Here is a 21016-nt window from a genome sequence, read left to right on the forward strand (position 1 = left end):
ATAAGAAGAAAACAATTATCAAAAAAGTATCTTGACTTCTGGATGTAAGCACTATAACTGAATTTTACAATCTGAGTTGATACAGACATCAGTCTTTATTGAGTTGTGATTTTCACTTCAGACAATAAAAATGTATTATCTTTTCTATAATTTTTACCCAGGGTAATCTTGCTTTAAATGTGTTTCTTAGTTGCCAAGGCAACCAGCATTCCTTATCTTGCCATTTACACTTATTTTGAACACTTATTGTAGTTTTTTGGTCCTTTTTCTTTAAACAATGGCCTAACAAATATATGCAATATCTGCAAAAGTTATTAAAAATGATAATTTCAAAAATTATTCTGACTCAGTAGTAATTTCATCTTTATTAATGGTATTGTTCATCACAGTTACCTCCTATTTCACTTACCAAGTAAAGGTTACTAAAAGAAGAAATAAATGTATGGTTATAGTAGAGTAATTGCAAACAATCATCTACCTGTCTAGATTGACTTAAAATATTAGCTGAAAATAAATATGTATATCTATTAAATAAAAAGTAATACTGATTAAAGTACCTCAAATCTGGCTGTATTTTAGAAGCCTTCTTTAAAAGTTATAATGAGAATGAACTAGATAATTTATTAATATTTTCTCTTAACATCTAAAATTGTGTGCATGTGGGTCTCACTAGTGAATGCTACCATAGGATAAAATACAGTTAAAAACAAGAGGTGAGAAATTAAATATATATTTTGTATGTGTTATAACTCTAAACATACACACACAATTTGTTGGAGATCAAATTGTTATTAGTGATTTCATTATGCTCATTTTAAAGAAAAATGTAAAGTTAAGACTTGTGAAACTTAATTGAAAATATTTAGAGATTATTGGTCAAAAATACATCATTGATAATAACTGTATTTCCTCAGCTATTTGTCATAAAGAAAGAGAACTGATTAGCTTGAGTTAAATACATTGTTGAACAATAATGTATTTAATGTTTCAGTGTTTGGGGCTATAAATTTGTAGGATAACAGCTCAGAAAGAGATTTTTCTCTCTTCATATCCATCGTTGAAGCAGAGCTCAAGTAAATATACAGTCAATATAATACAAAGGTCAATGAATATAAGTACTATGGGTTTAGTCTACATTAAATGTCATGGACATTATGTATGTGTAGATGGCTTTTGGAGATCAGATTGTATGCAGAGGATAGCATATAAAATAAACTTGGGAGAATAAATGAGAAAATAAGAAGAACAGATCATTTTTGTGAAAGAGAATATGAAATCAGATATAACCAGACATAAAAATTGAGTATTTCAGTGCAAAGAGGAATAAATTATATGATTAATGATGATAATCTCCTTTGTTATTGAAAATGTTTAATGCTAATATGAAAAAGCTGTTCATAGTTTGAAGTGAAATAGCCACTGAAAGATGACTCAAGATAGCCATTTTTCTTTAAGTGACTAACCATAATTTGAATAAGTATAGAAATAATTTAATTTTTAAGACTTATTACAAAAATGAGGAAAAATTAAGTAATTTTAATATTCAAAGAAAACATATTATAAAAAGCTTTACCATAAAAAGAGTACAAACCCAAGTGAGGCAGCATATTGGGAATTGAGATTGTTAACATATCATTAAGGGTTTTTTTTTAATATTCCATTTATTGCCAGGAACAATTATTGGCTTTCTCCCACAGTCTCACTAGAAATACTTATAAATTTCATATTGTACTTCAAGATGTTTGTATGCCTTCATTCTTATGATATTAGAAGAAACTCATAATCAACTCTCAGATACTGGAGCCCAGAAGACAGAAATGCTCAACAACATTTAAGTGAATGCTCCTCATTTCATTTACTGTCTCACACATCATCTAAGTAAGATCACAAATCTCTCCTACAAAGAGAAAAATGATGAATTTGTTTACTCTTTAAAAAAGTAGGACAGGTATCAGTGTGACATTGAAAATCCCCTTAGGTAAAAGATAAAGATCCAGAAAATTATGAGACTTTGAAGGGCCAAATTATTATTGGACGTCTAATATCACATGTGGCTGTTTTTATATTGATGAACTTAACATATAAATTATGTTCTACATATTATTTATAGGACTTTCTTAATACATGGTTATACATTATTGATTAAACATTCTAATGTATTTACTTAAGAAGACAAAGTTTAATTGCTTAGTTTCTTTTTTCCCGAGGTTCACTGAGGCATAACTAACAAATAAAAATTGTATATATTTAAGGTGTACAATGGAATATTTTGAGATATGTATACATTGTGAAATGATTACCACGATCAAGCTAGTTAACATGTCACTTCACACAGTTACCATTTTGTATGTGTGAGAATACTTAGGATCTACTTTCTCAGCAAATTTCAAGTATACAAGATACAATTTTTAACTATAGTCACCATGATGGGCATTAGCTCTCCATAATTTATTCATTTTACAACTGCCAAGTTTGTCCCTCTGACCGACATTTCCCCATTTACCCCAACCTCCTACCGCCAGTAATCATCCATCCATCTATTCTTTGCTCCCATGAGTTCAACTTTTTAGATTCCACATATAAGTGAGATCATGTAGTACTTGTCTTTCTGTGTCCATTCCAATTCTTATCTGTTTTCCTGTGTAAAGTAATTTTTTTAGACGATTTTATAATCTGTTCTGTTTCAAGGTTTTCTTTTGTCCTTTGTTTTCTGCAGTTTGAATATGATATTCTTCAGTATAGATTTTTGGGGTATTTGTTTTGTTTGAGGTTTCCGAATCTGTGGTTTGGTTTCTGAATCTGTGGTTCGGTTTCTTCTACTAGTTTTGGACTATTCTCTGACATTATTATTTCAAATATTCCTTCTAATTTTTGTCTTTCTTCACCTTCTGGTATTCCAATTACATGTATTATGTGTACCTTGAGAAGTTGTTCCACAGTTCTTGAATATTCTGTTCTACTTTTTTCATCTTTTCTCTATGAATTTCAGTTTGAGACGTGTCTATTGACATCTTGAAGCTCGCTGACTTTCCCACGGCTATTTCCAGTCTGTCAATGAACCCATGAGAATTATTTTTAAATTATCTGTGGTAGTATTTTTTATTTCTAGTGTTTTCTCTTGATAATTTTTTGGTGTTTTCATCTGTTTGCTTACTTTAGCCATCTGTCCTGCTTGCTGTTTACATTTTTACATTAGAATTCTTATCATATAATTCATAGTAATTTCTATTTCCCTGTCTGATAATTACAAAAGCTGTGTTGTATTTGAGTCAAGTTTGATGCTTGCTTTGTCTTTCCAAACTACGTTTATGTTTGTTGGCTGGGTCTATCTATATCTATCGTCTATGTATCTGTCATCTATCTATCTATCATCTATCTACCTACCTATCTATCTGCATCTTAACACACTTCACTTTAGGCTGCAGTCTGAATGTTTTTGTTCCCAACAATTTATATGGTGCAGTCCTAACCTTCAAGGTGGTGGCATTAGGAGGTAGGGCATTTTGGGAAGTGATTAGGTCAATGAGGTCCAAACACTCACGAATGGGATAAGTGAAATGAGCGGAATTAGAATTCTTACAAAATAAGCCCTAGAGAGCTCATTTGTCCTTCCACCATATTAAGGACACAGCTAGAAGGTGACAACTATGAGCCAGAAAGCCACCCAAACCAGACACCAAACCTGCTAGTGCCTTGATCTTGGACTTCCCAACCTCTAGAACTGTGAGAAATAAATTTCTGTTGTGTATAATCTACCTAGTTTATGGTATTTTGTTTTAGAAGCCCAGACTAAGACACCTTCTATTTTGTTGTTGTTGTTGAAAACTAGACATAATATGAACCAAAATAAATATACCTTTAGTATGAGGTTTTATGTTCACTTGGGAAGGAGTTGGGCTATGTTGAATATTTGTTGTGGCAATAGGTGTCAGAGTTTCAAATTCTTTCAGTGTCCTTCTTTTTGTTTCTTCTGTTGTCTTTGGGTTTTAAAGAAAAAAATCAACAACCAAAACAAAAAATCCTTCTTACATGTGTGCCTTGTATCTCGTTCAGCTATAATCCACTATTATTACACGAGCCCTATATATGTGGTGGGAACGTGTGGGTGAGGGGTAGAGATCTACAACATTGTAATTAAAACTCAATGTTTTAGTAGGTCTTTGTTCTTGGCTTGACTTTCACACATTTTCTTAGCTCCCACCTCCCCCTCACCTTTTCTGAGGCAGTTGGGCTAATACAGCTAGAGTTGTAAAATTGCCCTTCTCCTGGGTATTAGAGTTGTAAAATTGACCTTCTCCTGGGTAAGATACAGCTCTGATAAAGTCTTTTTCCCTGCAGAGTAGGCCTTTGTTTTACAGAAAGATCTCAAGTGTTTTTCAAAATAGTTACTTTTCCCCTGAACTTCCAGAACACAGGGTTTTTTTCTTTTCTGTTCACTATCATAACCTATGAGTTCCTATGGGTAAATTTCACAAAATTGTAGAGGACCATCCAAAAGGCCTCTAGGACTTTGCTTATCTCATGCTAATCCACATCCGGCCTCAGAAATTCACCAAAGTTATAGTTACGATGTTGTTCCCGGACCGAATGGGTGTCCGGCTGCTGGTTCTCGCAGACCAACGAGATGCAGACTGACTGGGAAGGAAGGGAGCTTATTTCTGCAAACTGTTAAAAGGAAGAGCTCGGAGTAACTCACCAGATCAACTCAAAATTACAAGTTATCTAGTGCTTACATACATTTAATACACCTATAAGCTGAAAGCCAAAGTGTTTCACTCTATCTATTCTTTATCTAGGGTCTGGGGTCTAAACAATTACTGCAGAGCCTTGGAAAAAGTATTTAATTTAAAGTGGGTCCTGGTACAAGGTGTACAAGAACGTCTCAATTGTTTTAATTAAACTCTGAAGTCTGAGAAAGCCCAGGCGCGGTCTTAAATGGACTTGGTTTTATATTCTAGCCTTTGTACTAAGGCACTGGTTTCCCCAGTTCTTTAATGTTTAACTTATGTATCCATCAGAGTTATAGCAAGGTGGTGGTGAAAGCTGACTCCTCTGTTTGGAAATGGAAACCTGGTCTGCCACATGTTTTGGTAAAAAATGGAGGTTTTGATCAAAAGTAGACTGTACATACACGGTAGTCCCTTATGATTAAAATGAGGCTGAGAAATTCCTATGGCATAGTGGCATTGTAGCCATCATACTATGGTAGTGCAATGCATTACTCGTGTTTGTGGTGACACTAGTGTAAGCAAACCTCTTGGGCTGCCAGTCGTATAAAAATATCACACATGTAATTATGTACAGTACATAAAACGGGATAATGAAAATAAACTCTTAGTTTCTGTATTTTCTGTAATATACTTCTTGTCATTATTGTAGAGTGTACTCCTACTACTACTAAAATAATTGTTAATTGAACAATAGCCTCAGGCAAGTACTTCAGGAGGTGCTCCAAAAGTTATTTTTGTTATTACAGGAGATGATGCACTTATCTCAGTCATTAAGGGAAATATGACTGCACTCGTTTAGGCTTACCAGTTTATGGCCCCAGTGGCTTCAGCCCCAGGTAAGCAGATCTTTGATATGACTGTCTACATTCACCTGTCTCCAGATTTTGGAGTGGGGGTTTACCCTGGGAATCACGACTCTCATGGGTCAAAGAAAATTATTGATTTTCAGTTTGTGCAACATTTTTTTTCTATGTAAAGACAGCAGTGGCTGTATCCAAGGTATTTTCACATTGCAACTGGAACTAGTAGTTGTAGACAGATTTTTAAATTCAAAAATAACTCGTTTTATTTTTCAATTCACTTAGTGTTTTATGTGATTATGCTATCTCTGTCAGCTAAGCTTCAAATCTGCATATAATCGGATTTGTTCGAGGAACAGATAAGGGGACTAAGGAGAAGAGTTTCCTGTTTTGCCAAAAGTAGAGGAGAGGAAACGATGGAGAAGCGGGCCTGGTGACTGAACTCTCCTACCCGATGGAGGACTAGCTGAGACCTATTGAGGAGTGGATGAATTTATTTTTCTAAGAAGAAACTCTGATAATAGAGTTGGTGCTTAGACTCAGGTGACAATATGCAAAAAAGAAAAAATGAAGGAGTGAGCTCTTCGGTTATTTTAGTCATGTGGAGTCATTTTAGTACTTGGATAACAGATTTGGAAACATGAAAAAGATTGCACGCTGGTGTGTTGATTTCATACTCACAAGAAGAATCAGAAACACTGGTGGAAGCTAAGGCATTTATGTAGCATCTCCATCAGAGTTCAGCAATTAACAATTAACAGGTTTAGAATAGGAAAAAGGGAAATGGCCATAGCAAAGTAATTATTGCTGGCAATTTTTTTAAGCACATATGTAACATTCCCTGGAGACCAACAGAACTTTCCCTGGAGACTAACAGAAATAAACAGCTCAATGCGGGGCTCATTTCCCATAAAAGCAAGTGAGATGGGACACAACAAAATTTGTGTTATAACCTTTACTCTGACTTAAAATACAGGATGGCACAACTTGAGAAAATTTAAATTACACATTTAAAACCCTTTCTCAAATTAACCTCTACATAAAATCCAGTTTTACTTTGACATGTGTATATTAAAATCTGAGTCAAAAAATGAAATGCATTAGATTATCCTTAAATGAAACAGCTGTTTATGATACTGTTCTTAATTTCTTTGCTAGTTACAAAGATATGTTACTAACTATAACTGCAAACGAAAAAATTTTTATACAAAACAGCTAATATTATTTAAAAAATACTATAATACTTGTCTTCTGAAACAATTTAATTTCATATTGAGAGCTAAGTGACATTTTTATTTTCTAAGTTTCCAATCTTAAGAAAGGAAGACAATTAGAATGAATGTGGATACATAATTGATTCTGCCAGGCTAGAAGGGGAAAAAATATTTTTGTCAAAAATGTCAAAAATATTTTTCCTTGTTGTTATTAATTACAAAGCCCTAATTAAATAATACCCTGAGAACTCTAAATCAATGACAGATGACTTTGTCCTTTAGAAGGAGCAGATGGGAAGCTGTCAGTATAAATTTGAATTATATTAGGTTAAAGGTATAAAGAAACATTATTATCATAAAAATGATGTGTCAAAACACATTTTAAATAATTTTTTTAATACAATTTGTCACTCTTGCCTTTTTTTAACCCTTTGACCAACATCTCCCCATGTACCTCCAATCCAAGCTTCTGGCAACCTCTGCTCTACTCTCTGCTTCCATGAGTCTGGCTTTATTAAATTCCATACATAGGTGAGACTGTGTCTGGAATTGGTGGGTTCTTGGTCTCGCTGACTTCAAGAATGAAGCCGCGGACCCTCCGGTGAGTGTTACAGTTCTTAAAGATGGTGTGTCTGGAGTTTGCTCCTTCTGATATTCGGATGTGTCCAGAGTTTCTTCCTACCGGTGGGTTCGTGGTCTCCCTGGCCTCAGGAGTCAACCTGCAGACCTTCACAATAAGTGTTACAGCTCATAAACGCGGTGCAGACCCAAAGAGTGAGCAGCAACAAGATTTATTGCAAAGAGCCACACCGCATGCAAACGGACCACAGCCACTTGCCGTTGCTGGCTAGGGTGGCCAGCTTTTATTGCCTTATCTGGCCCCACCCACAGTCTGCTGATTGGTCCATTTTACAGAGAGCTGATTGGTCCATTTTACGGAGAGCTGATTGGTCCGTTTTGACAGAGTGCTGATTGGTGCGTTTACAAATCTTTAGCTAGACACAGAGCACTGATTGGTGTGTTTACAATCCTTTAGCTAGACAGAAAAGTTCCCCAAGTCCCTACCCGACCCGGAAGCCCAAGATGATGTGGTATTTGTCTTTGTCTGGCTTATTTCACTTAACTACTGTCCTCTATTCTTGCTATTCTGTCTCATCTGTTTGTCCTTTCTTTTCATGAAATGTTCTATAAAATATTCTAGAATATCTTCAAAATGTTTTTACTCTTAGATGATTAAGGATAAGTTCCAATTAAATTTCCTTCTCAGAGAATGCACTCTCAATTTCCCATTGCTTTATTCTGTATTTTTATTGGAAAGTTAAATACCAATTTTTGTTATTATCATTTTGAAGAAAATCAGAAAAGAACAAATACTGCCTGTTTATATATCATAATACATAGAATCATTTTCAAAAGAAATATTTTCCAGGTTGAATTTCAGTGAGGGAGTTGAAAGACTTTATATCCCTCTGTTTCTTTACCCAGAATTTAACGTGATACTGTTCACTAAACAGAAAAATTAGTATAGCAATATCTAAAACACACGTACACTCAATGCACATTAATAAGAACATAAGAAAGAGCACAGGTATTGCTGCTTTTCTATATTTATTAAGCTTTTCAATTTTAAAATATTTACTATTTCATTCTCATGATTTAGAGAAAATACAGTTACAGGACTTTGTTTACCTTTGATAACCTAGTTAAGAGTAAAGGCATTTAGGGAAGAAAAGCCAGTGAAGTATATATTAGATATATGCCTATACTTCAAATAACATTAAATCATTTCCTGATCCTTGGAGAGAAGTTGCAGAGATTTAAGAGATATGAATTCTATCTCCAATTGTACAGCTATTGTTATGCCTGTACTTTTACTGCAAATGATTAATAATGTGAAATTAGTCACTGTGGGGAACTAACAGTATGATAAGTGTCCTCTTTAAATTAGCTCTGAGGAAGAAACATTAATGGATTTCTATTGCTTCAGTTGATTTTTCTTCTCAATTCTCTATACATGTTGAAAGGTTTTGAAGACCCTAGACAATACATTCAGTCTTAGTGGTAAAAAATTAAATAACTGGATAATTATACTTGGAAAAGTTAAATGAAGAGATGAACTGAATATTATAATTTTATGCATCTTTGCTATCAATGACTCACCCCTGTTGATAATTCATAACATTCTGTCATTTGCATATTTTCTCATTGTGCTTTCTTCCAGAAATGTCATACTATTGTGGAAGTATTAATAATTTATTAAAGGTCCAATTTAAAAATCCTTAAAGGACTAAGACTTGACTATAACAATGATGCATGTACTATAGAGAGCTGAAATATACCATCTTTGTAAATTTGTATTATAATCTAAGGTAAACAAAATCTTAGAATATAGATCTATTAATGTATTGCACAGTCCAGGTGCTGAGTTAAGTAGGTAAGTTTGTGAATAATGCAATGTCATTTGACTTTGAATTGCAAATTTGAACATTAGTTTTATTCTGTGATTTTGAAAAACACATATTACATGGAAATAATAAATTTAATTTAACTGAATTTAAATTGCAAAAAATAGAGGTGTGCATTAATCTGGTTATCACACCTGTTCGGAATTTATTACCAGCTCTTCATTTCACGCTTGTGTTGAACGTTATTATCTCATGGGAGAAAGACAAAATATGCTCCTTACTTTGCATTTCCCTTGGAAGGTATGATATATGAGCTCACTCATGAATTAAATTACCACCCTTGGGATATGCAACTCTGTAGACTTAATATAGATTTCCATATAGTAATCCCCATTAGATTACTCTCATTTTTAAAAAAGTAACTTTTAGTGATTCAGGCACATTCAAAGGAGGGGAGAGGGAGTAAAATTTGTATTGATTGTCTACTAGAAGTTATTTCATGTATCTAGCAAAGCAATCTTCAGCCTTTTCATTTCCATTTTGCAAATAATGCTTGAAAAAAAATTTAAAACATATTATAAGCTTCTTAAAGATTAAAATTAATTCAAATAGATTTATGTTAAATCAACTTTCTGTCATATTTCTCCTGACCTTTATGCTTTTATTTTAACAAAGGCAGATAGCCTTCATAAACTAAATATCTGTAAATTAACTCAAATTTATAATTCATAATCAGGATCATTTTTATAACATAGAAATGACTTAAGTTACTGATTGACATTGCTATATTTTAAATGCAAATGTTATGTATTAATCTAACTGTATATACTTTATGTCCCATCTTAAAAATTTGAGATAAGAATAAGGACACAGATCAAGCTTGAAACTAGAGAGCTTTCCATATATTGTTCTAGTGATCACAATGTCTTTTGTAAAAAATTGTCAAGTTGTTTTCTTCAGTTCAGATTAAGTCATTAGTCTGAAGAGTTTTTCGAGAATTGTTAAGTGAGCTACACACATCTTAGAGTATATGAATTGTTTTTTATCCTAGAATCTCTTCAGCCAACTCAAATCAACAACAAAAATTAAAAAATAAAATCCAGTAGAAGATAAGGGACTTCCTGCCTCCCTCTATTTTGTAGTAGTTTGTATTGTTTGTTTAACGTATGTATTGATACCCCCTACAAAACATCTTTCTATGCAACCCTTTCATTAGGAAAGCTGTCTTTCCCATGCATTGACTTCAGGCTTGCCTATGTGACTTTGACCACTGGGTTATAAACTTTAACAGCCATCATATAGTTTGAAATATCCAATTTTCAGATACTAATTTCTTTCTTACTTTAGGTTCTGGAGTCAAGAGTTCATGCCATTTCTGCCAAACAATAAAAACACATGGAACAACAAAACTTAAACCTTTGTTGAAAAAAAAACCACTAAAATTTGGTATTTTTTCATAGTAACATAACTCAAGCTGATTTATAAAATATTCAATTTATGTTATCTGACAGCATATATTTGCATTCTTTCGACTAAGTTTACTGACATAAAATAAAATTCCAATGTCTTCAATTGGAAAGCAAGATGAGATTTACACATTTACTTTAGATAATACAACTAATTAAAAGCTAAAATGCACTTGCTGATTTGATGGCAAATTTAGTTATACATGATTTTGCTCTATTTAACTTTGGGTAGATTGTGATAAGAAAGAATTGACCACAAACTACATTATTCCCAGTATATCCCTGAATCCTAGAGCATTAGTAGCACTCCTTGATTTATCATTCCAATCTAATTTCACAGAGCTAGTCTATCAGCACACTCACTTTGACGATTTTTAGCTGCAACTATAGCAATTCATTTATAACATTCTCCAAACAAATTTCAACTTCACTAACAGATTGTGCTTGACTGAGGCTGTTTGTGATCTAAAATAGCTAGGATCCTAACATAAGCTTATAATGAAATTTCTGATAAGACTTTAACATGGGAGTCTCCTAATGATTTTGTAATGTTTTGACAATCTTGAAAATATGTTTTTAAAAGAGCTAGCAAATGCAAGTGTTCCCTAAGCAAAATACCCCATCTGTTCAAAAAAATGTCTTAAGATACCAAAAGTACTAACCACAGTGCAGGAATAAGCAGTCATGTGACTTAATTTCTTTAAATAAACGATCCTTTTATTAAATAAATAATAGGAATTATAGAAACCTTTAAAATCTTGAGTCTGTAATTCAACTGCCCGGTAATCTTTCAAGGTAACTAAGAGAATTGTCAGAGATCCCTCAACTGTAGCAAAGTGTGTCCTGAATGCTCCTATTAGAGGAGCTGAAAAGGATGTTTAAAACCTTATTAGTTTAAAGTACAAAGAAAAAAGGTGAGTTTTATATTAAAGAGTACTGAATATGCTGCCTTTAGACAGCTATTATGAACATTCATCATTTATTGCTCCAGTTGAGGGAATTTTGTCAATTCCTTTTACAAGTCACCTTTAAAGCTACTCTGCCAAGCTGATGAGGCCGAAATATTGATTTGAGTTGTCCACATGTTAGCTCAAATGATTGCAAGTCAGCTGGAGTTCTTTGTTCTATTTTGAGTTTTCCATCTGTATTACCTCAAGAAGGTTACAGTGAACACTTTCCTTTTGTAGATGATACATAGGTTTTTTTCAAGATTTCGTTATTTTGCATGCTCTATTTCATATTATAGATATATACACCTCAACTTATTCATTTCAAATGTAATAAAACTGAGGTCCTGGGAAATAAAATAACCTATATGGTTAAAATAACTGAAAATGTGTAGAGTGAGAATTTCTAATGTCAATTTATTACAATGTCTTGTCTGCCTGCCTGTCTTCCTTTCATTCTTCCATTTGTCTCTTTTTCTATTTCTTTCTATAGGAATGTCTATTTTTTTCTTATAATTTAATCTTTAAACACTAGCAGGCCAGGCAAGCTGGCTCATACCTCTAATCCCAGCACTTTGGGAGGCTGAGGCTGGAAGATCACTTGAGGTTAGGAGCTTGAGACCAACATGGCGAAAACCCATCTCTACCAAAAATACAAAAATTAGCCAGGCATCGTGGCACATGCCTGTTAATCCCAGCTACTCAGGAGGCTGAGGCACAAGAATCACTTGTACTCAGGAGGTGGAGGTTGGAGTGAGCTGAGATTGCACCACTGCGTTCCAGCCTGGTGACAGAGTGAGACTCCATCTCAAAAAACAAAACAAACAAAACAAAATGCTAGCAAATAAAAGTGTACCTATCATCATGAAGTATAAAATAGACACATAAAAATTTATTTTGATTTAAATTTATCTCTATTTTTTACCAATTTAAGAAAAATTTGAATATACTTTATTTAGATAAGACATATTTATTAAATTAAAAATAAATATTTATCTCATTTTTAAGGCTTCATTTTAGCTAATATATTCAGAAGGATTAATATTTTTGTTTACTTTATATGTTCACGGACAATCACATTTGGATTTTAGGCTCTCTCTAACCATGTTAGCAATGTTACAATCAGAAACCTAACTAAATAGCAAATACCAACCGCCATTGGTGGTTTTGCATTGGTAGCTTCTGATTGCTGTTTCAGATAGCAACACTGATGTTCAAAGGTAGATTTACCATGAAGTTAATGGGTCTTAAGCTACAGGGTCCCTCACTTATTAAGACTGCTTCTAAATTAACAATTTTTTTTTTTTTTTTTAGATGAAGTCTTGCTCTGTCTCCAGGCTGAAGTATAGTGGCCTGATCTTGACTCACTGCAACCTCCACCTCCCAGGTTCAAGGGACTCTGCTGCCTCAGCCTCCTGAGTAGCCGGGATTACAGGCATAAGCTACCATGCCAAGCTAATTTTTGTATTCTTTTTAGAGATGGGAATTTCACCATCTTAGCTAGGCTGGTCTTGAACTCCTGAACTCAAGGGATCTGCCCACCTTGGCCTCCCAAAGTGCTGGGATTACAGGCGTGAGCCACCACACCCAGCCTAACAATCATTTTTATACATAATTTTATGATGATACATTATTCTTATTCTTAAAGAAGTTCCTCAAATTACAATGTTTTACACTCCAAAAGTTTGAATATCCCTTTAATTATTCTATGTATTAATACAAATTAAAAATCTTTAAAGCCTTTCTAATGTGTGCCCCCTTTCTCTTACAGTTATGATCAGTATTTGGTTATTTTAAAAACTGACTCAAAAAGAGGAATGTTCATGTAATTTACAGTTCAAATCAGGTCACTTTTAAGAGGTAGGATAAGCTAGGTTTATACCAGACAAACTGGAATATATAATCTCTTGATATAAGCTAGAATGTGAAAAAATTGTATAAAAATTCAGCATTTGATTGTATCGACAAACAAAAGAGAAGTTTCAGGAGGGCCTGACAAATGGTTTCAAATATTTGAAGGTTGAATGAATTAAAGGTGTATTTGTGTTGTGTCTCTTGTAAATAATAAAAAAAAATCAAGAATTAAATTTGAGTTCAACATAAGAAAGAACTGCCTGTTCTCCTTTCTCCTGTTTCTTTTCAGAATTAAAACTACCCAACAGCAGAAAAATCTTTCTTGTGAACCAGTATTTACTTTGTCACAGGAAATATTTTCACAGAAATAAGATGACCCATTAAAAGATAAATAATGATGAGATAACTGCATTGGCTGGAAAAGGTTTTGTGAATTATACAATTGGAAGTAGATGACATAGTGGTTAATAGCTTTGCCTCCACTGTCAAACACACTGGATTTGGATTTCAACATTTTACTACAAAGTCTAGAATTTCTGAAAGGACATAGAAATTCATGTCTAGACAATGCTAACATTTTATTCATATCATTATAACATTATTTCAAAATGTTAACATTAACATTTTATTATTTAGACCTAAATAAAGTGCCCGAACACTCGCACTTATGGATGCTAAAAATGATCATTTTCTATCTAAGAAGCAAAATTTTGGAAGGTATATCCTTAAGTTTGCCTTGGGAAAACACACACACACACACACACACACAATTATCTGGCTTAAGAAAATAAGGAAATGTCTCATCTCACATGAAAGAAATGTAAAGTAAAGGCTCTAAAATAATTAGCTGATTTTGGATTCCTGGTCAGCTTTCACAAAGTCATCTGCATCCGTATCAGAAATTATAAACTCCTGTTACCATCTGGCAGATGTTTGATCATGTCAGTTTATACTGAAAAACATGTACACATGAGTCGTTAAACTGTAGTATCAATAGGCAGCACAAGTACCTGGTATAGCCCCTCTCATTAAGGAGAAGAAAGCATGTTATGGAAATGGAAGAAAACATTGAGATTCCAAGGCTGTTCACATTGCCCAAAGGTATTTTAAATTTGGTAATGAAATCTTCTTAGATAATACTGTATCTCTTTTGTAATTGAACATGAATGTGTTTCCACAATCCTGAATAAAACTCAGAAAACTGTTGCATTTCCTATCCCTAAAACCTATCCATATTAGTAACATTAACCTAAGTTAGTTTGAGCTTTACATTTTCATTTTATAGCATTCCATATATTTTAAGCTCAATAAATAAAACAAATCATACCAAATGTTTGAGCTAATTAAGATTATATGGAGCCTACCATCGTTCCTCTTGTATCCCTACATACTCTTGAGTCTTAGGTTGCAAGGCCAGGAAGGAAGCCTCTGATATCACATAGCAGATATCTGGAGGGTGCTAAAAATATTTGGGTATAAATGACCCCTTGCTACTCGTATTATTCTGAATAGATAATTGAAACACAATTGTCAGATCATAGTATAAATGTCTTCAAGAAGGAAATGAGCCATTTATTTAAATAGTCATTTATATGTTTATTTACTTATATATGCATTAATATGCTTACATATGTTTGTATGTGTGTGTGTAACATAACAAACATGAGAATGTTCAAATCTCCAGAAATGAAGCATCATCATTGTGTTTCTATTTATTTTCATAATTTTTTAAGTACAAACTATTTCAAAGTTGCATAAAAGTATAAAAACGAGTAGATCTATTTGAGAATACAAATTCAGAAAAGGTAAAACAGATACAATTTGCCATCTATGTAAAATATGCAGAATGTAAATAATCACTTTATTACTACTGTAACTTGACAGTAAACTATAGATTATTTCTCATTTGCATCGTTTGTCTTCTTTCTATTTGTATAAGCATATTTTTAATTGACATACGTACCTTGATGAGTATGTATATATTCAATATGTGTACAGATGCGATTATTCTCTACAAAGGTAAAAGCTACATTACTTAAATCTTTACAATATAATCAATTTTCAGGTTATAGTGTCTTTACAACATTGAATTGACACAAAGTTTAAATGTTTTGAAAAAGCAGTAACTGTCTATATAAGCAAGTTTCTTTGGAATTCATGTATAATGGTCTGTATTTTCTTGATGATTTTTACTCTGTTTCAATCGCATTGGAAACAAAGTAACTATAAGCTTTTAGTGTCACATTCACTATTAAAGGGGATACAATTCATTCACTATTAAAGGGGATACAATTTTGTTTTTATTAATTTATTTTTCTTCATTCTCTGTTTGCATGCTGTTTCTTATTGTTGTTTTATTATACTGTAGTAATTGATTGATATGTGGAAAAGGCATTCCCCTCTCATCGTTATAATAATGATATTTTATAGGAGGCTAGTTGACAGAGATCAAACTAGCATTCTTCCATGACTCCTCTCTTTACTGATCCTGTGTGTCTGTGTTCTAGTTATCAGGGCCTGATGGGACCTAATTTGATTTCTTGCTTCACTTTTTTTCTCCTTTTTTGAATTAAACTGAGAGTATGGTTTTTTTAATTAAAATAATTTAATTAGTTGATTAGTAATTATTTGGAAAGAGAAGCGATTTTTAACTTATATTTTAGGGACAGTGAGTCAATTCCATTGAATATTGAATTCCTTTTTTTTTTTTTTTTTTCTTTTTGAGACTGAGTCTTGCTCTGTTGCCCAACCTGGAGTGCAGTGGTGCGATCTCGGCTCACTGCAAGCTCTGCCTCCTGGGTTCACGCCATTCTCCTGCCTCAGCCTCCCAAGTAGCTGGGACTACAGGCGCCTGCCACCATGCCCTGCCAATTTTTTGTATTTTTAGTAGAGATGGGTTTTCACCATGTTAGCCAGGATGGTGTCGATCTCCTGATCTCGTGATCCGCCCGCCTTGGCCTCCCAAAGTGCTGGGATTACAGGCTTGAGCCACCGCGCCCGGCCCCATTGAATTCTTAAAGCAACAACATACTTACAACTGAATGGGAAATACTTCGGGCACTCTCTGATGATTTGATTGGTGTTAGAAGCTGAGGGGAACTTTAACAGAGAAACAAGATGGCTCTACTGTGAAACATATTCAGTGTTACCCAAATTGTGATTATGGGAAGTGAAAATATGAAAATTCTTAAAAAATATTTTCTATTTTTATTCTTTTGTGTTTCTTTTTTGTTTCTTTTTTTCTTAGGACCAAAGTAAAAAGTTTAATGAGTTGTCAGAAAGAAAGAAATATGTCACGCCTCAGAATTTTGGAAGAATTAGGAATTTTAGGCATTATCTATAGAATCACTTTATTTGTAAAGTAAGAGGACTGAGTATCCAAGAGTATCTTATATCTGACATTCATCCTACCAATGGAGCTCTTCAGAACAACTTCTGACTCTGACATTACCCGTTGTTTTAAATATATTTTTTCCCATTCATTCCTCAGTTGTAATGCTACTTAGTTGATTGACACAATTCTGTTTCTATCACTATTAAGGGAAATGAGTATTTACAATCCACCTTGAGATGGTTATTTATTTCTTCCTCTAAAACATGACTTAACTATACTCACAGCCTCATGGTTATTAACTGTAGTTCTTCTCTCTTGAGTAGCAAAGCAGACAGGATTTTAAATGAGGCAATTGTTTTCATTTTTGTTTGTTGACTAATAGAATTAATTAATCAGACTCAGTATTATTAAGTATAATTTTAATAGTTACATTTATTTAATCCAGGAAAAAAAACATTTAGTAAAAGTCTGGATCTATATTTTTTTAAAAAAGAGAAAAAATTCAAGTAAACCACATGGATTTCCAAATACTGCTAAAGAACCCGTAAGATGTATAACTATCCATGCTTGGTTTGCCTATAATTTTCTCATTAACCTTTCTTGTCGCAGCCCATTATAACTGGTTTAGATGTACTTACAATGTTTCAGTATACTTACTTTTGTTTCTACTTGGGAATTTTCTTTTTATTTTGTATCAAATGTTTCTGGTCTGAAAGTGATCAGCCTCCACTGTTTTCCACTCAATTTGCTTTTGAGCAGCATCTTATCTGAGTCCTTGTGAATGCATTCAATTATTATTGTTTCTAAGACACCGGTGCATTTTGAGCAGCATCTTATCTGAGTCCTTGTGAACGCATTCAATTATTATTGTTTCTAAGACACTGGTGCATACATACTTCGTTCTTTGCAATGCCTCTCATTGTCCCCTCTGGCTTCATTGAAGCAGTTTCCTTCACCCAGTCTCTTCTCTGATTTTGGTAGCCAGGCCTGTGATGCCAAGATATCAGTCCTAGAAAACTTCTCAGTATGCTCAATCCACAAAATATCTTTTCCTGAAGGTTTAGTCATGCATCACCAGCCTTGAAATTTTAAGGATGGTCTTAACACTCAGAATATAACCAGCATACGTCTTTAAATGTTATCATATGTAATAAATTATTATTAGCTCAGAATTAACAGATAAATACGAATTCTTCATCTTTGTATCCTAGTAATAAGCACAATGCCTGAAATGTAGTTGGTATTTAGTAATGCCTGTTGAAAGAAGGATGCCTTGAATGAGCCATGAATCATGTAGTGTTTTTTATTCACATGCAGAGATGATATTTCAGAATTCTTTTCTAGTAGATATGTTTCACTTTAAGATTCTTAAGTTTTCTTTAAACTGTACCCTTAAGCTTATGATTAAGTGGTGCTTCAGAATTTAAATGTGTTCATATTAGCTCCCATAATATATAGACTTGTCTACCATGAATATTTAGGAACCTAGATACATGAAATGGCAGATAGTGTTATTTCATTATGATATATTTCATTTATCCAGAGGCAGTAAAATAAAAGCATGCCATTTTGTAAAGCAGGCTTATGAAACCATCTATATTATTTTGCATTTTTATTGCTCTATTCCTCTAAGGAGCTCAAGATGCTCTATCGAAAGGTTTTTTACTGTAATGATAAACTGCCCAGAATACCTTTGACACAGGTAAACATGCATAAAGTCATACCTAAGGCTGCTTTCTCTATTATAAATTTATTCTGTGTTAAGAAAAAAATGGGAGCACTTAATCACTTGAAAGTCTAAGGCAAAACTGTTGAATTCATCATAGAATGTCCCTAAAAAAGTCGATAGCAAAGAACATTTCTTACTGTTTTACACTAGCAATAATTTGTTTTTGTTTTTTTGACCCTATAGATTTACTGGAAAGGGGGTAATGATGTTTAGTTCAATTTTGGTATTATAAATTTGCCCAAATTTTATTAATCTTTACATAAAGATACAATAAATATGTTCAGAGCTCATAAGTTCTAATATTTTATAAAGTATGTGCAAAAGTAATTTTAAAAGTAGATTTATGCAAAAATTATTATATTTGTTATTTCATATGCTATTGGTACTTTATGATATTATTCCTATAAACACTAGGTAAACAAAAGTAATCTTTTTAGTAGTCATTTTTATTTAAAAAAAGGTGCCATACAGAGAAAAACTTTGAGAACGCTGGGTACATGGAACTTTTATGCAGTACTGTAGGAAAGCAACATGGGAATTTAAAAATCATAAAACTATTCAAAAATTCTTTTCGTCATGCATACAGACATTTTTCAAATTTTATAAAGGTGGAAAAGCTAAAGATACACCAAATGTTCAGCAATAGAAAGCCGATTAAGTAAATAAAGTATAGTCACTTAATAAAATAGTATGGAAGTTATAGTAACAACAGTAATCTCAAGAATGATCAGAATACATATTACTAAGTGAAAAAAATACAAATACAAATTTTACTGATACTATCACTAAAGTATTGTAGACATCTTATGTGCCCACTAACACAAATTGAAAGAAATTACTCTGTTGCCCAATCTGACTAATTACAGAATCAATCTTTTCTATTGAACTCCATACCCATTTGGCTACCACTCCATATCAGTTCAATACAGTGTCTCTAAATAGACTGCTTTTGCTATAGTTTTATACATTTTAAATTCCATAGCTTGAAATGAAGTTTCTCCATTTGCTGTTCTTGCCTACCTCTCCACTCTAATTTCTTCCCACTTCAACAAAACACTTCAGTTATAATAAATAACTTGTGATTTCATGAAAATACGATGTATTTTTATAATTTGGGGATATTAGGCATATTATATCTGCTCTTTGCAGTACTCCTCTTTCCTCTTGTTGAGCGAGCCAACACTGGTCATATTCTAGAATTCTACTCAAGTGTTTACCTCCTCTTGGCAGCTTTCTTGCCCCATACTTTCCAACACAGTAGTTGTTAGATATTTCATTAGGAGCTACAATGACATCTTGGGAAGTTGTTATATTATATTATTCCATATATTTCTAAGGTCCAGGATTGAAGCAGTATTTAGCAACCACCTACACATTTTTTAGCATTATTAAGTTAAATAGCAACAAATAGAAACAGTTGTGTGTCTTAGTATAGTGCATTATTGCTAACAGATTTTTTAAATGTACTGGTTATACAGTGTTTTTTTTAGTATAATATTAATTGTATTAAGTATCTTTTTTTATTATACTTTAAGTTTTAGGGTACATGTGCACAACGTGCAGGTTTGTTACATATGTATACATGTGCCATGTTGGTGTGCTGCACCCATTAACTCTTCATTCAACATTAGGTATATCTCCTAATGCTATCCCTCCCCCCTCCCCCCACCCCACAACAGGCCCCGGAGTGTGATGTTCCCCTTCCTGTGTCCATGTGTTCTCATTGTTCAATTCCCACCTATGAGTGAGAACATGCAGTGTTTGGTTTTTTGTCCTTGTGATAGTTTTCTGAGAATGATGGTTTCCAGTTTCATCCGCGTCCCTAGAAAGGACATGAACTCATCATTTTTCATGGCTGCATAGTAATCCATGGTGTATATGTGCCACATTTTCTTAATCCAGTCTGTCATTGATGGGCATTTGGGTTGGTTCCAAGTCTTTGCTATTGTGAATAGTGCCACGATAAACATACGTGTGCATATGTCTTTATAGCAGCATGATTTATAGTCCTTTGGGTATATACCCAGTAATGGGATGGCTGGGTCAAATGGTATTTCTAGTTCTAGATCCCTGAGGAATCGCCACACTGACTTCCACAATGGTTGAACTAGTTTACAGTCCCACCAACAGTGTAAAAGTGTTCCTATTTCTCCACATCCTCTCCAGCAGCTGTTGTTTCCTGACTTTTTAATGATTGCCATTCTAACTGGTGTGAGATGGTATCTCACTGTGGTTTTGATTTGCATTTCTCTGATGGCCAGTGATGATGAGCATTTTTCATGTGTCTTTTGGTTGCATAAATGTCTTTTTTTGAGAACTGTCTGTTCATATCCTTTGCCCACTTTTTGATGGGGTTGTTTGTTTTTTTCTTGTAAATTTGTTTGAGTTCATTGTAGATTCTGGATATTAGCCCTTTGTCAGATGAGTAGATTGCAAAAATTTTCTCCCATTCTGTCAGCTTATGTAGAAAGCTGAAACTGGATCCCTTCCTTACACCTTATACAAAAATTAATTCAAGATGGATTAAAGACTTAAAT

This window comes from Pan troglodytes, chromosome 14 (assembly GCF_028858775.2).
Source record: "Pan troglodytes isolate AG18354 chromosome 14, NHGRI_mPanTro3-v2.0_pri, whole genome shotgun sequence".
NCBI lineage: Eukaryota > Metazoa > Chordata > Mammalia > Primates > Hominidae > Pan > Pan troglodytes.